The 11,191-nt window shown below is 43.4% G+C and overlaps 1 long non-coding RNA gene and 3 other non-coding genes across 4 annotated transcripts in view; 1 reads left to right on the top strand and 3 right to left on the bottom strand.

The window, feature by feature from the left end:
• Positions 1-8: 8 nt before the first annotated feature.
• The window catches only part of LOC141570593 (uncharacterized), a 49,609-nt gene continuing 38,426 nt past the window's right edge, over positions 9-11,191 (bottom strand). The window contains exon 5 of the long non-coding RNA XR_012494766.1: positions 9-329. This is a non-coding gene — a long non-coding RNA (uncharacterized LOC141570593). The remainder of the gene's footprint in view (positions 330-11,191) is intronic.
• TRNAH-GUG (transfer RNA histidin (anticodon GUG)) lies at positions 3,481-3,552 on the bottom strand. Its single transcript has one exon. It is a non-coding gene; the product is annotated as a tRNA-His (tRNA).
• Positions 5,060-5,131, bottom strand: TRNAH-GUG (transfer RNA histidin (anticodon GUG)). The gene has a single exon. It is a non-coding gene; the product is annotated as a tRNA-His (tRNA).
• On the top strand, positions 5,792-5,863 carry TRNAH-GUG (transfer RNA histidin (anticodon GUG)). Its single transcript has one exon. It is a non-coding gene; the product is annotated as a tRNA-His (tRNA).

The raw sequence follows: 11,191 nt of genomic DNA, 5'->3' as shown, positions 1-11,191 counted from the left end.
TCGTAATACCTATATGCATCATGTACTTAATCTTGTTTTAAATGATCTGTTAATGCATTTTCCTGCCCCACCAGAGTGTGGGCTCCTGGAAGCAGGCATTGTTGAGCACCTCATGGGGCCAGGCAGCTTGCTAGGAACCAGGGATACAGAGGTGAGGCGGTCATAGCAAAGCTCCTCTGAGATTTGGGTGGAATTGGCCAGATCCAAAGGGTTGCATGTTAATGTTAAGCATGTCAGTCATTATGCCATAGAATCAGGCTTCTGAAGTGGAACAGGGTGTTCTCCTCATGTAGCGCAGAGCCTGTCATGTGGCAGGAGCTTTACAAATGCTGAAATGGATGAAGATAATTTCTTTTGTTCTTATTTTATATAGCTTTAATTGTATATACAATTTTATATCCTTATTTTTTTACTTAACATTGAATAATTTCCCCATTTTTGTTACATAATTTTTATTTTCTTCCAACATTTTCAAAAAATTTTAAACCTACAGAAGAGTTGAAAGTACCGTGGAAATCTGTCTACACTTCACCTAGATTCATATTTGCTCTATCGTTTTTCTTTTTTTCTTTAACCATTTGATTTCAAGTTGCAACTCTCATGACACTTCAGCTCTAAATACTTTGGCAGTCATTTCCTAAGAATAAGGAATTCTTTTTTAGGGCCATAAGACCATTATCACAATAGCATTTTCTATTATACAGTCTATATTAATTTTTTTCTATTTTCCTCCCAAAATATCATATATATACACAAAATATCATATATATACAAGATTACCCCATTGCATTTGTTTAACTTTCTTTAGTCTCTTTTACTCTTGAACAGTTCTCCATTTTATTGTTGCTAGTTTGTTTTACATGACATTGATTGTTTTGCAGTGCCCAGGGCAGTTGTCATGTAGAATGTCCCACATTCTGGATTTTCCCATAGTTTCCTCATGATTAGATTCAGGTTAAATATTTTTGAAAAAACTTTTCAGTTTTGAAAAGACAACTACATAGGGGATGTTGTGGACTTCCCAGTGTGTCACACTGGCAAGCCAATAGTGCACATTTGTCCCTTTATTGGTGATGCTAGGCTTGATCACTTGGTTAAGTTGGAGTTCATCAACTTACAAATTAAAGTGAGTTCTGGTGTGATGTCTTAAGACCTTTTAACTATTTGCTCCCAACAATATTTTACCCAGTGGTTTTAGCTTCCATGATGATTTATGCTTACATTTGTTATTATACTGGGATTGTAAAATGGTGACTCTCTAGTTCTGTGATTTCTTCTGTGTTTATTATCTGAAATTTTTCTGTAAAGAACAGTCCCTCCCCCACCCCTTTCTTCTCTGCCTCTATCTCCCTCCCTCTCTCCCCCCTTCCCTCCCTACCTCCCATGGTCTCAAAAATTCCTTTTTTTTATTCAATGTGATGTAATTCATTACTACTCAATATTATTTTTGATGATCAAATTGTCCCAAATTTGTCCAATAGAAGCCTTTTCAGAAGGCTTCTGTGTCCTTTTGACTTGGTTCCATCAATCTTCAAGCACTTACTCGCTTTCTCACACAAGATATTCCAGACTCAACTTGTACTTCCCCTGCTGCAGACTTGTAATCAGTCATTTCTTTAAGAGAATCTTACTCTTTTTAGTTGGAAATGATATTTAAAAATTGACTTTATACTTTAAAAATGACTGTTTAATAGATCATCAAATGAACATACCTTAGTTTAGTTCAGCATTTTTTTTTGAGCCTTTAGTCTATTTTCATTCTCCTTCTTTCTAAATAACTTGTAATAAACATTTATGCAGATAGCTTTTCCAAACTTAGGATTCCTTTGGCGAGATTCCCAAAAGTGGAATTATTGGGGCAAAGGGTATACATTTTTTTCTGACTCTTGATACACATTGCTCAGTTGCTCTCATGGAAGGTTTTAAAAGTCAACAATGATTTCTAAGCGTCAAACCCAATGATTTTGTCCCAATCCTCTTTCTGCTTTGTGGCATTTGCGTCTGTTGACCTCCTCTGTGTTTGAAACCACCTTCTCCCAAACTTTCCATAAAATGACACTCTTCTTCTCCTCCTTTCTCTCAGGCCACATCCTCTCTTCCTCCCTTAACCTCTTCAATTTGTGCATGCCCAAGGCCTACTCCTTAGTCCTCACTTTTCTTACTGGTTACTGATTAGGGTGTCCTCACTTCTGTTTGCCTAACTTTGGATGCCCAGTCCTGTCCTGAGCTCTGATTCCTTCTGGGTTTTGCCTTCTTCTAAGTCTGGTCCTTGCCTTGCCTTGGGCCCATCTCTGTCCACAATGTTGGGAGAATAAACATATCCTAGTACACTTACATATGCACTCTGTTCTTAGAGATTCTGGATGTAGATGGAGCTTCATTTGGGCAAAGTTTTCTCTATTTGTCTTATATGAAAATGACATGGTTCCATGTTGAAAGAATATAATTTAAAGCAAACCCGGCCACTTCACTCATTTATGGACTCCATGAGAAACCTCTGTTCAAATATTTAGGGAGAGGCTGCATGCTTGGAACACAAACATAGTAAGATTCAATTCTGCCTTCAATGAACTTGAATTTTCTAATTTCATTGCTTTATGACTTCAGTTGGATCCTGACAATAAGATTGGGGAAGAGATGGAAGTAGAGGGTCTCCAAATGGATTACCAAGTCAAGTCGCTCTTCCCAATGCCAAACCAGGGATGCTTCCCTGCCCTTCCAGTCTGAAATCAAAATAGGGCTGCTTCCCCGTAGAGCCCAAGCTCCCATCCAAAGGTTTTTATGGGCACAGTAAGGAATCCCTTTCCCCTAGTTTACCATCCCAAACTTCTCCCACCCTCTCCAGCAGGGAGCCAGGGCTGGGAGAGAAAAAGGACAGGATCAGGATGGGTGGAGATTCCCTCCAGGTATGTGTACTCTTTTCTGTAAAGGGAGATTGCTTACCAGTGCAAATCTATTACCTCAAGTTCTGTCTGACTTTTGGAGAGGAGAAAGGAGGGAAGAAGCAAGGGAGAATGTATTTGCATATACATTTAAGTATTTGTTTACACGAGGACTGTCATGGAAAGATATACTGAAAACCGGCAATAATTGGTGGGTGGGGTGAAAAATGAAAGGGAGACTTATTTTCGCTGGACTTGTGCACATGTGTTCTCTATTTAAAAATGAACAACCCAATTTTTAAAAAATGCACGAAAAGAAAAACAATTGCAAGGTCACGGGAGCGCTGTTTTACTTGTGTAGAATGAGTTAGACACCGGTTTTCGACTGGTTGATCTGAAGCTGTATTCAGAGCGTTAAATGAGAATTACTGGAGGTGGGCTACCTTAGAGGTGGTTCAATTTTCAAAGTAGAGAGATGCGGTGGTTTATGTCAAGAAAAGTGAAGCGAGTTATAATATACACAAAATATTACCGGTCAGGATTCAAAAACAGGAATTAAAGAAAAACTAAGCCTCTTGCCGTGCCATTGTTCCCACAATGCCGTGACTCGGATTCGAACCGAGGTTGCTGCGGCCACAACGCAGAGTACTAACCACTATACGATCACGGCGAGCTACCGAGGCTGTGCGAGCACGGCTTTCCGAATGTCCTCTTCAATAATTATAGGCCTTCGTAGTCTGCGCGTCACCAAAAGGCCCGCCTATGGGGCGGGGTTCCAGCCTAAGGCCGAGTCTGAAAATGTGCAGACGCACTGCGCCCTCGTCAGTTGCTCGAGTTCTTTCTTGTTTTGGTTTATTAGCCACAGCAGATGGTGATGGTGCAGCGGGGAAGGGCAGGTTCCTTGTGAATGAAGTGGAAGTTTAAGGGGAACTACTTGGCCACCCAGGGGCCGGACTCGCCGGAGCTAAAAGTGTTCACAAGCTGTGTAATTCCCATTCCTTGGAGGACGACCCAGGAGACCCTTGGGCCTGGAGGGGAAGTTTTTCAGGGGTTCTCTTCCCTGCTGATTCCCCTAGGAGTGACCCAACGCCGCCTCTGCGGAGGAGGTGGACGCCTCCAGAACCCGGCGGGCTCTGTAGCAAGGACTCGAACGCATCTCACCTTGCCGTTCCCCTCCCGCTCAACACCCACTTCTTTACTGCTTTTCTTATTCTCCCAACGGATCTGAGTCTTCCCTCCGCAGTGCTCCCACCGGACCCGGCGCCCACCTCTGCTGTACCCCTGCGCATCATTAGGGTCAGGGCCAGGGCCGGGTTTTACTTTTTGTACATTAGTGCCCCCGCGACTCTTAAGAACTAGGCCGAGTTCACAGTAGGCAGTGGCATTTTGCTAAACAGAACGTGCCACCGGTTTTAACAAGTAAATCCACAGTGACCACCAATCCCTCCAATGTCATCTGCTCTAATCAGCCCCCCCCCCTCCCCGCACACACACCGTACAGAATCGCTAGAGGGATCTTGCTAAACACGGATCCTTTTACCCATCCTTCACTCCCATCCCCCAGACTGCAGGAAATTCGTCTACCTTTCCCAGCTCATTTCGTGGCCCTAACTCAGTGTCGTTTCTCCTTCCTTCCTTCCTTCCTTCCTTCCTTCCTTCCTTCCTTCCTTCCTTCCTTCCACTCATTCACACAACAGGTCCTTGAGAACCGTCTACTACCTGTCAGGCTAGGGCCTTTGGGCGTCGTGGGGGTGGGCAAGAGAGATTTACAAAGAGAAATTAGGATAGTTCTTTAAGGCTTTGCACAAGAGATTATCCTGGCTGCTTGACCCTTTCTGCCTTTAGGAACTACTTTAAAGGTCACCATCTCTGCGAAGCGTTCTCTTCCTAGGTATTGGGAGTCCGTTTCCAGTGCTGCCAGGGAAATTTGTACATATCTGTCGCCACACAGCCTTGTGAGTGCTCTGTGCTTTGTCATCAAGAATGATAACGCTCGTAGCCCTAGAGTAACCGGTAGCCTTTATTTGTCGCAAGTCCACAGACAGAGCTGGCGAAACGTCATTTCCCACGGTCACAAAATGATCAGGATCCATTTCCCAGGATGTTGTTAAAAACTCGAGATAAAACGGAGTGGAATGATAAAAGGTGCACCCCTTGCCGTGCCATTGCTTTTGCAATGCCGTGACTCGGATTCGAACCGAGGTTGCTGCGGCCACAACGCAGAGTACTAACCACTATACGATCACGGCGAGCTACCGGGGTTCCAAGTCTTTCTTCCCTCGCCTGACATCTTCTGTGTTGAAAGCTCCGCCCCTCGATATGTCATTGTTCCCGCCCATTTCACATCACTGCTCCCCCAGTGTACGCAGGCGCATTAGTCTCCTTGCTTTCTTGATTTCAGTCTCCACTCGCCCGCAGGCCCGATCCCACAGCTTCATCTCCCGGGAAGCTGTTTTGGAGATTTCCCTTCTCTCCCCCCGCATCTCGAAGGAAGTTGGGCGGTGGGTCGGAGCTGATCTTCCTACTTGTAGAATTTAAGAGACAGCCCCATTCCCAACCAGAGTCCGTTCAGATAATGTGAGCACCAGGACACGGTGGGTGTGAAAGGGACCCAGGGCCACCATTTGGGCGACTCCGAGGCCCCACATCCGTGCCAGCTCCGCGAGAGTCCGATCGTAGGCCTAGCATCATAGGAGTCCTTTCGTTTGCAAAGCACTTTTCTGTCCTTTCTTTTACGGTCCGTGCGGACGACCAGCGGAGACTTGGGCCTTGGAGTTCACGGCGCCCCTACTCGACGTTGGGGTTGGAAGGACCTAGTTAACAACGGTCAGTCTCAGAACGCTAGAATGGCAGTCTTGTGGACGAGTACAGCATTCGGTGCCCCCACCCTCGTGGCGTTCCGGTAGCTCGCCGTGATCGTATAGTGGTTAGTACTCTGCGTTGTGGCCGCAGCAACCTCGGTTCGAATCCGAGTCACGGCATTGTGGGAACAATGGCACGGCAAGGGCGCCCTTTTACATCATCTGTTATGTCCTATCTGAATTCGACTTTACTCAGAACCTAAATTAAAATGCGGCAAAAAATGAACTACGGGGCTTTACTTTCTCATTCTAGTTCTTTATCTGCCGGTGAATCAGCCAACCTTCGCTGTGATGTGTTCTTGTTTTAGGACGTTATTCTGTGTGCTTTTTCTGTTTTCTCACTTGGCCCCTATCAAGGGTCAAATCATACATTGTGTTCTCTATACTTCAATATTTTGGAGTGTAGGGGTTACAGGAACAATGTGCAAACACTTAGTAAGGGTTAGAAGATTCAGAGTAGACAATACACTGTGACAAGTGGAAAATATGACAGCACTGGAGGGGCTGGTTTCCATAGCCACTATGAGGAATGCTAATGAGTTTGTGGCCTCCATCTCCACAACTTCCTAGGTGAGACAGTGTTTTCCCCTTGAGGATTTTTTCCTAATCTACCTCAGATTTAAAGCCAATTTTATTTGTTAGTTGGCTTATGAGCACTTAAAAAAAATCCAAACTCAACAAATTTAGGTCTATCATCTGGCATTAGGCAAAATGGAAGTTTTGGATATGGCTCTCAAGCTGGCAGTATCTGTATCAATGTCAAGGAGGGAATGAGGTAGTGAGGAATGAGTCTCTCTAGCTACTCCCAGGGGACCTGGGAGATGGCAAAGCAAGTCAGGAAGCATTACTGGGAGAGATGGACATTGCAATGGGGTTGTGCCCCCTTTACCCACACTATCAGCAAAGACTTACTGAATAGCTTGTAAGAGGAAAATACTGTTGAGGGCTGTAATATTCCCAGACCGCCCCACTGACAGTTTCCTAAATTTAACGAGTTTAAAGCCACACAACAGGACAGCTCAGATCATAAGAGAACAGAATGGGGAGGGTGAGCCTGAGAAACTACCAGACTTTGGATGACTGATTTAAGGTTCTTTTTTATATAGGAAATCAACATCACCAACAATAAAAAAAACCGGCCAATAGAAATGTGATAACTCATTCCTCTGATCACTTATCAAATAACTACACTGAAGGTTTTTAAATCCTCAAGCTGGAATAAGGTGTCAGGGTGGGAAGCAAGGACAGACTCTGTTTTATACCCTGATGGCCCTGCCCCCATCCCCCTACTCCTTTCCTGCAGCTGCCTGGGTACTGGGCAATGAGCTGCCCCCAGAATCTGGAGAGAAAGTCTGGAATAGTCACTCTCTAATAGTATTATCAGTAAAAACAGTCAACCAAGAAAATATAAACCACAAACACACTATCTGAGGTAGCCCACTCTAGCCATTCACATCCATCCAAGGTGACTGAAGTGTATTCTCAGGGCAGAAACGCTCAAAAGAGAGCTAAACAGAAAGTTCCTGGTTGCAGGAAGAGTAATAGATGGGGAAGGTGTTCTTCTGTACTTCCAACTGCTAATCTTCTTGGCAGGTATAACTATTATCCTGCAGATGGCTGCATCTAGCTCTCAAAATTTCATTATACCCTTTTCTAAGGTCACTCACTTGATTCCCCTTGTTCTGATTTCAGGCCACAAAATAGACTTTTGATAATGATTTGACTGCCCATGTAGACATTCCTGTAGGGCAGAGCATTGCTCTGAACAAGCTTAGCTGCTCTTACTGTTGGTTTTTTATTTAGATTCTTAAGAATCTGGTTGGTATGATTCATTTCCCTGGAGTCTTCTTATCTCTGGGTACACTGACAAAATGGAGTTTCTAGGCTGGCAAAGATGAGAGTTAGAGACCCTGACCTTGGATGACCTCATCTGTTTCTTTGAGACACCCTCTCTGAGCAGTCAGTCAGCACTTTCCATCCCTTGACCTCTTATTTTAAACCCATGTTTTGTAGTTTTTGATTCTGGCAATGTGGTCTTTTCAATCTGTTCTTTAGGTCTCAGCACTGGGCAAGAGGCAGGCAAACCTTCAAGGGGCAAACCCTGAAGATGCTAACTGTGATTTATAAACTTCCCTACATGATTCATCTGCACTTTAAAGTTTGAGAAGTGCTGCCCTCGTCTAGAGGAACTACCTGGCACTACTGCAGCCCTTTATCGTTCATCTTGTAAGTACTTGGGGTTACTAGAAGGGACCTGCCCGAGTCTACTGGGCCTCATTGATGAGGGTGACACTGAGGTTTTGAGGATGAGAAGATGGATATCTAAGGGGAGTCGCAGAAAGGCCCATGTGTGGGGGAATCTAGGGAGGAGGCAGCAGCTCTGGACTTCCACTAGGAGGCGCTGCATCCCAGGAAGTGGGTGTCGAGTGCTAAGGCTGGAAGCTCTATCCCGCACCTGTGGCCCACAGCCCAGAGGCAAGAGGGGTGCGATTTTAGGGTCCCAAGAGGTGTGCGATTTTAGGTTCCCAAGAAGGAATCCCTGGCCTACAAAAGTTGAAGGATCCAGGAACTGATCTAGGCACTGGGGAATTAATCCTGAACAAGACAAAGCCTACCTACCTGACTTGCTCATTGATTCTTAAAAGCCCTTTAACAGGGCACAGAAACCACATGGGTACTTCTTGACTTTGTTTCCAGTGAGGAAGCAGATCTCAGATCCTTTCTTGAGGACAGATTTTGATCAGGCTGGAAAGAGGAAGACAGAGGATGGAGAAAAGGGAAAAGAGAAAGGGGGCATTAGCTCTAAAGACTGTTGGCTTCCCATTTATCTGTGCTGTCCTTCTTCAGTACATGTCTCAGGTATGGCCCCTCCTCTCCATGCTCCAGTCTGATCCAGGTTGGACTCCATTTCCCTCTCCTTTTCTCAAAAAGATGATATGGACAGTGATTTCCTTGGGTAGGATTGGATTGGGACTGCTTGCGGAGGTGGGAGAGGAGTGAAGAGAGAAGATGGCAGCCACCATTCCGTTACAACTTTCTCGCAGGCACAGTTCCACTCTTTTATGCTACAGAGTGCAGACCCTCTACCTAGAATAGTTCTTGAGAACTCAACCTGTGGCCTGAATTATACGTGGAGTTTGTAGACTTCAAACCTGGTGCCAGACTGGTGGTCCTTTCCTATTATTAATTAGTTATCTTAATTCATTTTAGCAGAATGCTGGATTACACTTATCTTTGTTGTAACACTGTTTGCAGAAGGCTTTTTCAGGAACTGGAGCAACTTCCTGAGAAGATGTGAACCGAGGGGCTGAATCAGTCCCCCAACTGTGCAATGCTCAATCAATGCCCTCTGGGACTTCAGGGGAGCCGGGGGCAAGTGTGGTACCTACCAACTGGAGGTTTGTAATTCTATTTGAGAAAATACCCAACTGTCTGGATTCATATCTAAGATTTCCACTTAACAGCAGTTGGGCAAGTTGCTTAACTTCTCTAAGCTCCAGCATTTGTAAAACAGGGGCTTAAAAAAGCAGTCATTACCTTGTAGGGGGTTGGGAGGACTCAGTGAAATAATGTATGAAAGGCCCTTGGCTCAGAGTTTGGCACCAAGTAAGCTCTCCATAAAGGTTAACTGTGATAATTAATAATTGAATTTATTAATGATCATGCTAGGACATGGATTCTGTGAGCATTTTCTCCTTCCCCCATAGGACTTTGTCAAACTCTAATGTTCTGACATAGACAGTACTTGACAAAACCTCACCAGTGTCTGCACTGGGCCCATGGTGCCTGGGTGCCAAGCTCAAGCGGGCCTCCAAGGCAGGCAGCATTCACTTGCCATGGCATGGAGTGTTTTTCTTTTATAAAAATAAGACTCCTCAGAGTGCTTTTTTTTTCATATCCTGCAGTGTTCCTAAAATAATTAAAAAAATAAAAAACTAACACTTTTTAAGGCCTACGATGTATTGCAGCACTTTTTAAAGGTCAGGGATATTTGGAAGATTAATTTTTTAAAAAGCTTAGTTACCTTAAATGAGAAAGTATATCATTTAATTTGGCTATATAATTATTAAGGAATAATAGATATAGTTTTTGGTCTGAATGTTATAGTCATGTGGCAAAAGGATTATTTGATATTATAATAACTATGTATGGTGTCAGATGGATACTAGATTTATTGGGTGATAGATGGGAGGGGAGTTGGGGGATGGTGAAAAAGGCAAAGGGATTAAGAAGTACAAATTGGTAGTTACAAAATAGTCATGGGGATGTCAGGTAAAACATAGGGAATGTAGTCATATAATAACTATGTATAGTGCCAGGTGGGCACTAGACTAGTCAGAGGGGGTTGCTTCTTAAATTATACAAATGTCTAATCACTATGCTGCACACCTGAAATTAATATAATATTGAATGTCAACTGTAACTGAAAAATTTTTTAAAGCGGGGGAAAGGTGAAGGGCAATAAGTGGTCCAAGTTTCCAGGTGTAAAATCTGGAATAAGTCATGGGGATGTAATGTACAGCATGGGAAATGTAGTTAATAATATTGTGATAGCAGGTACGGTGTCAGATGGTTGCTGGACTTATGGTGATTACTTCTTTAGGTACATAAACGTAGAACAACTATGGTGTATACCCAAAACTGATATAATGTTGTATGTTAGCTATATTTCTTAATAAAAATTTAAAAAAGGATTATTTGACTGTTTATGTTCAATACGTTTATTTGCTCCTAATCCACCAATAATTCATTATGTAATTAACACACACACACACACACACACACACACACACACACACAATTATGGTTAGACAATTAAGTTCACGAACTCATCCTAGGACAAGTGCTACATGCCTCATTCTGAATATCATTACGGTCACCTTCGAAGTACTCCACTTGGGAAGCTATGCATTGACACCAGTGCCTAGTCCACCCTTCAAAGCAATTTTGTAACTCTTTTTCTGGAATGGCCATCAGAGCTGTCGTCGTATTACCCTTGATGTCCTGAATGTCATCAAAATGTCTTCTTTTCGATATTTCTTTTATCTTCAGATAAAGAAAGAAGTCATTGGGGCCAGATCAGGTGAATAGGGAGGGTGCTCCCATACTGGCTATAAACTCCCTCCCAAATAATGCCATGTGAGCTGGTGTGTTGTTGTAATGCAAGAGCCATGAATTGTTGGTGAAAAGTTCAGGTCGTCTAAGTTTTTCATGCAGCCTTTTCAGCACTGCCAAATAGTAAACTTGGTTAACTGTTTGTTCAGTTGGTACAAATTCATAATGAATAATCCCTCTGATATCAAAAAAGGTTAGCAACATCATTGCAACAATTTCGCGAACTTAACTGTCAGACTTCATATATAGTTTATTATATGCAATAGATCTGAACAGCTATTTTCTTAAGGTAATGCACCTTATCATCCTGTGCATTTTCTAAATCACAAAAGA

This window comes from Rhinolophus sinicus, linkage group LG03 (genome assembly GCF_036562045.2).
Source record: "Rhinolophus sinicus isolate RSC01 linkage group LG03, ASM3656204v1, whole genome shotgun sequence".
Lineage (NCBI taxonomy): Eukaryota > Metazoa > Chordata > Mammalia > Chiroptera > Rhinolophidae > Rhinolophus > Rhinolophus sinicus.
The sequence above is the reverse complement of the archived record's forward strand: the minus strand, read 5'-3'. Positions and strand labels throughout refer to the sequence as shown.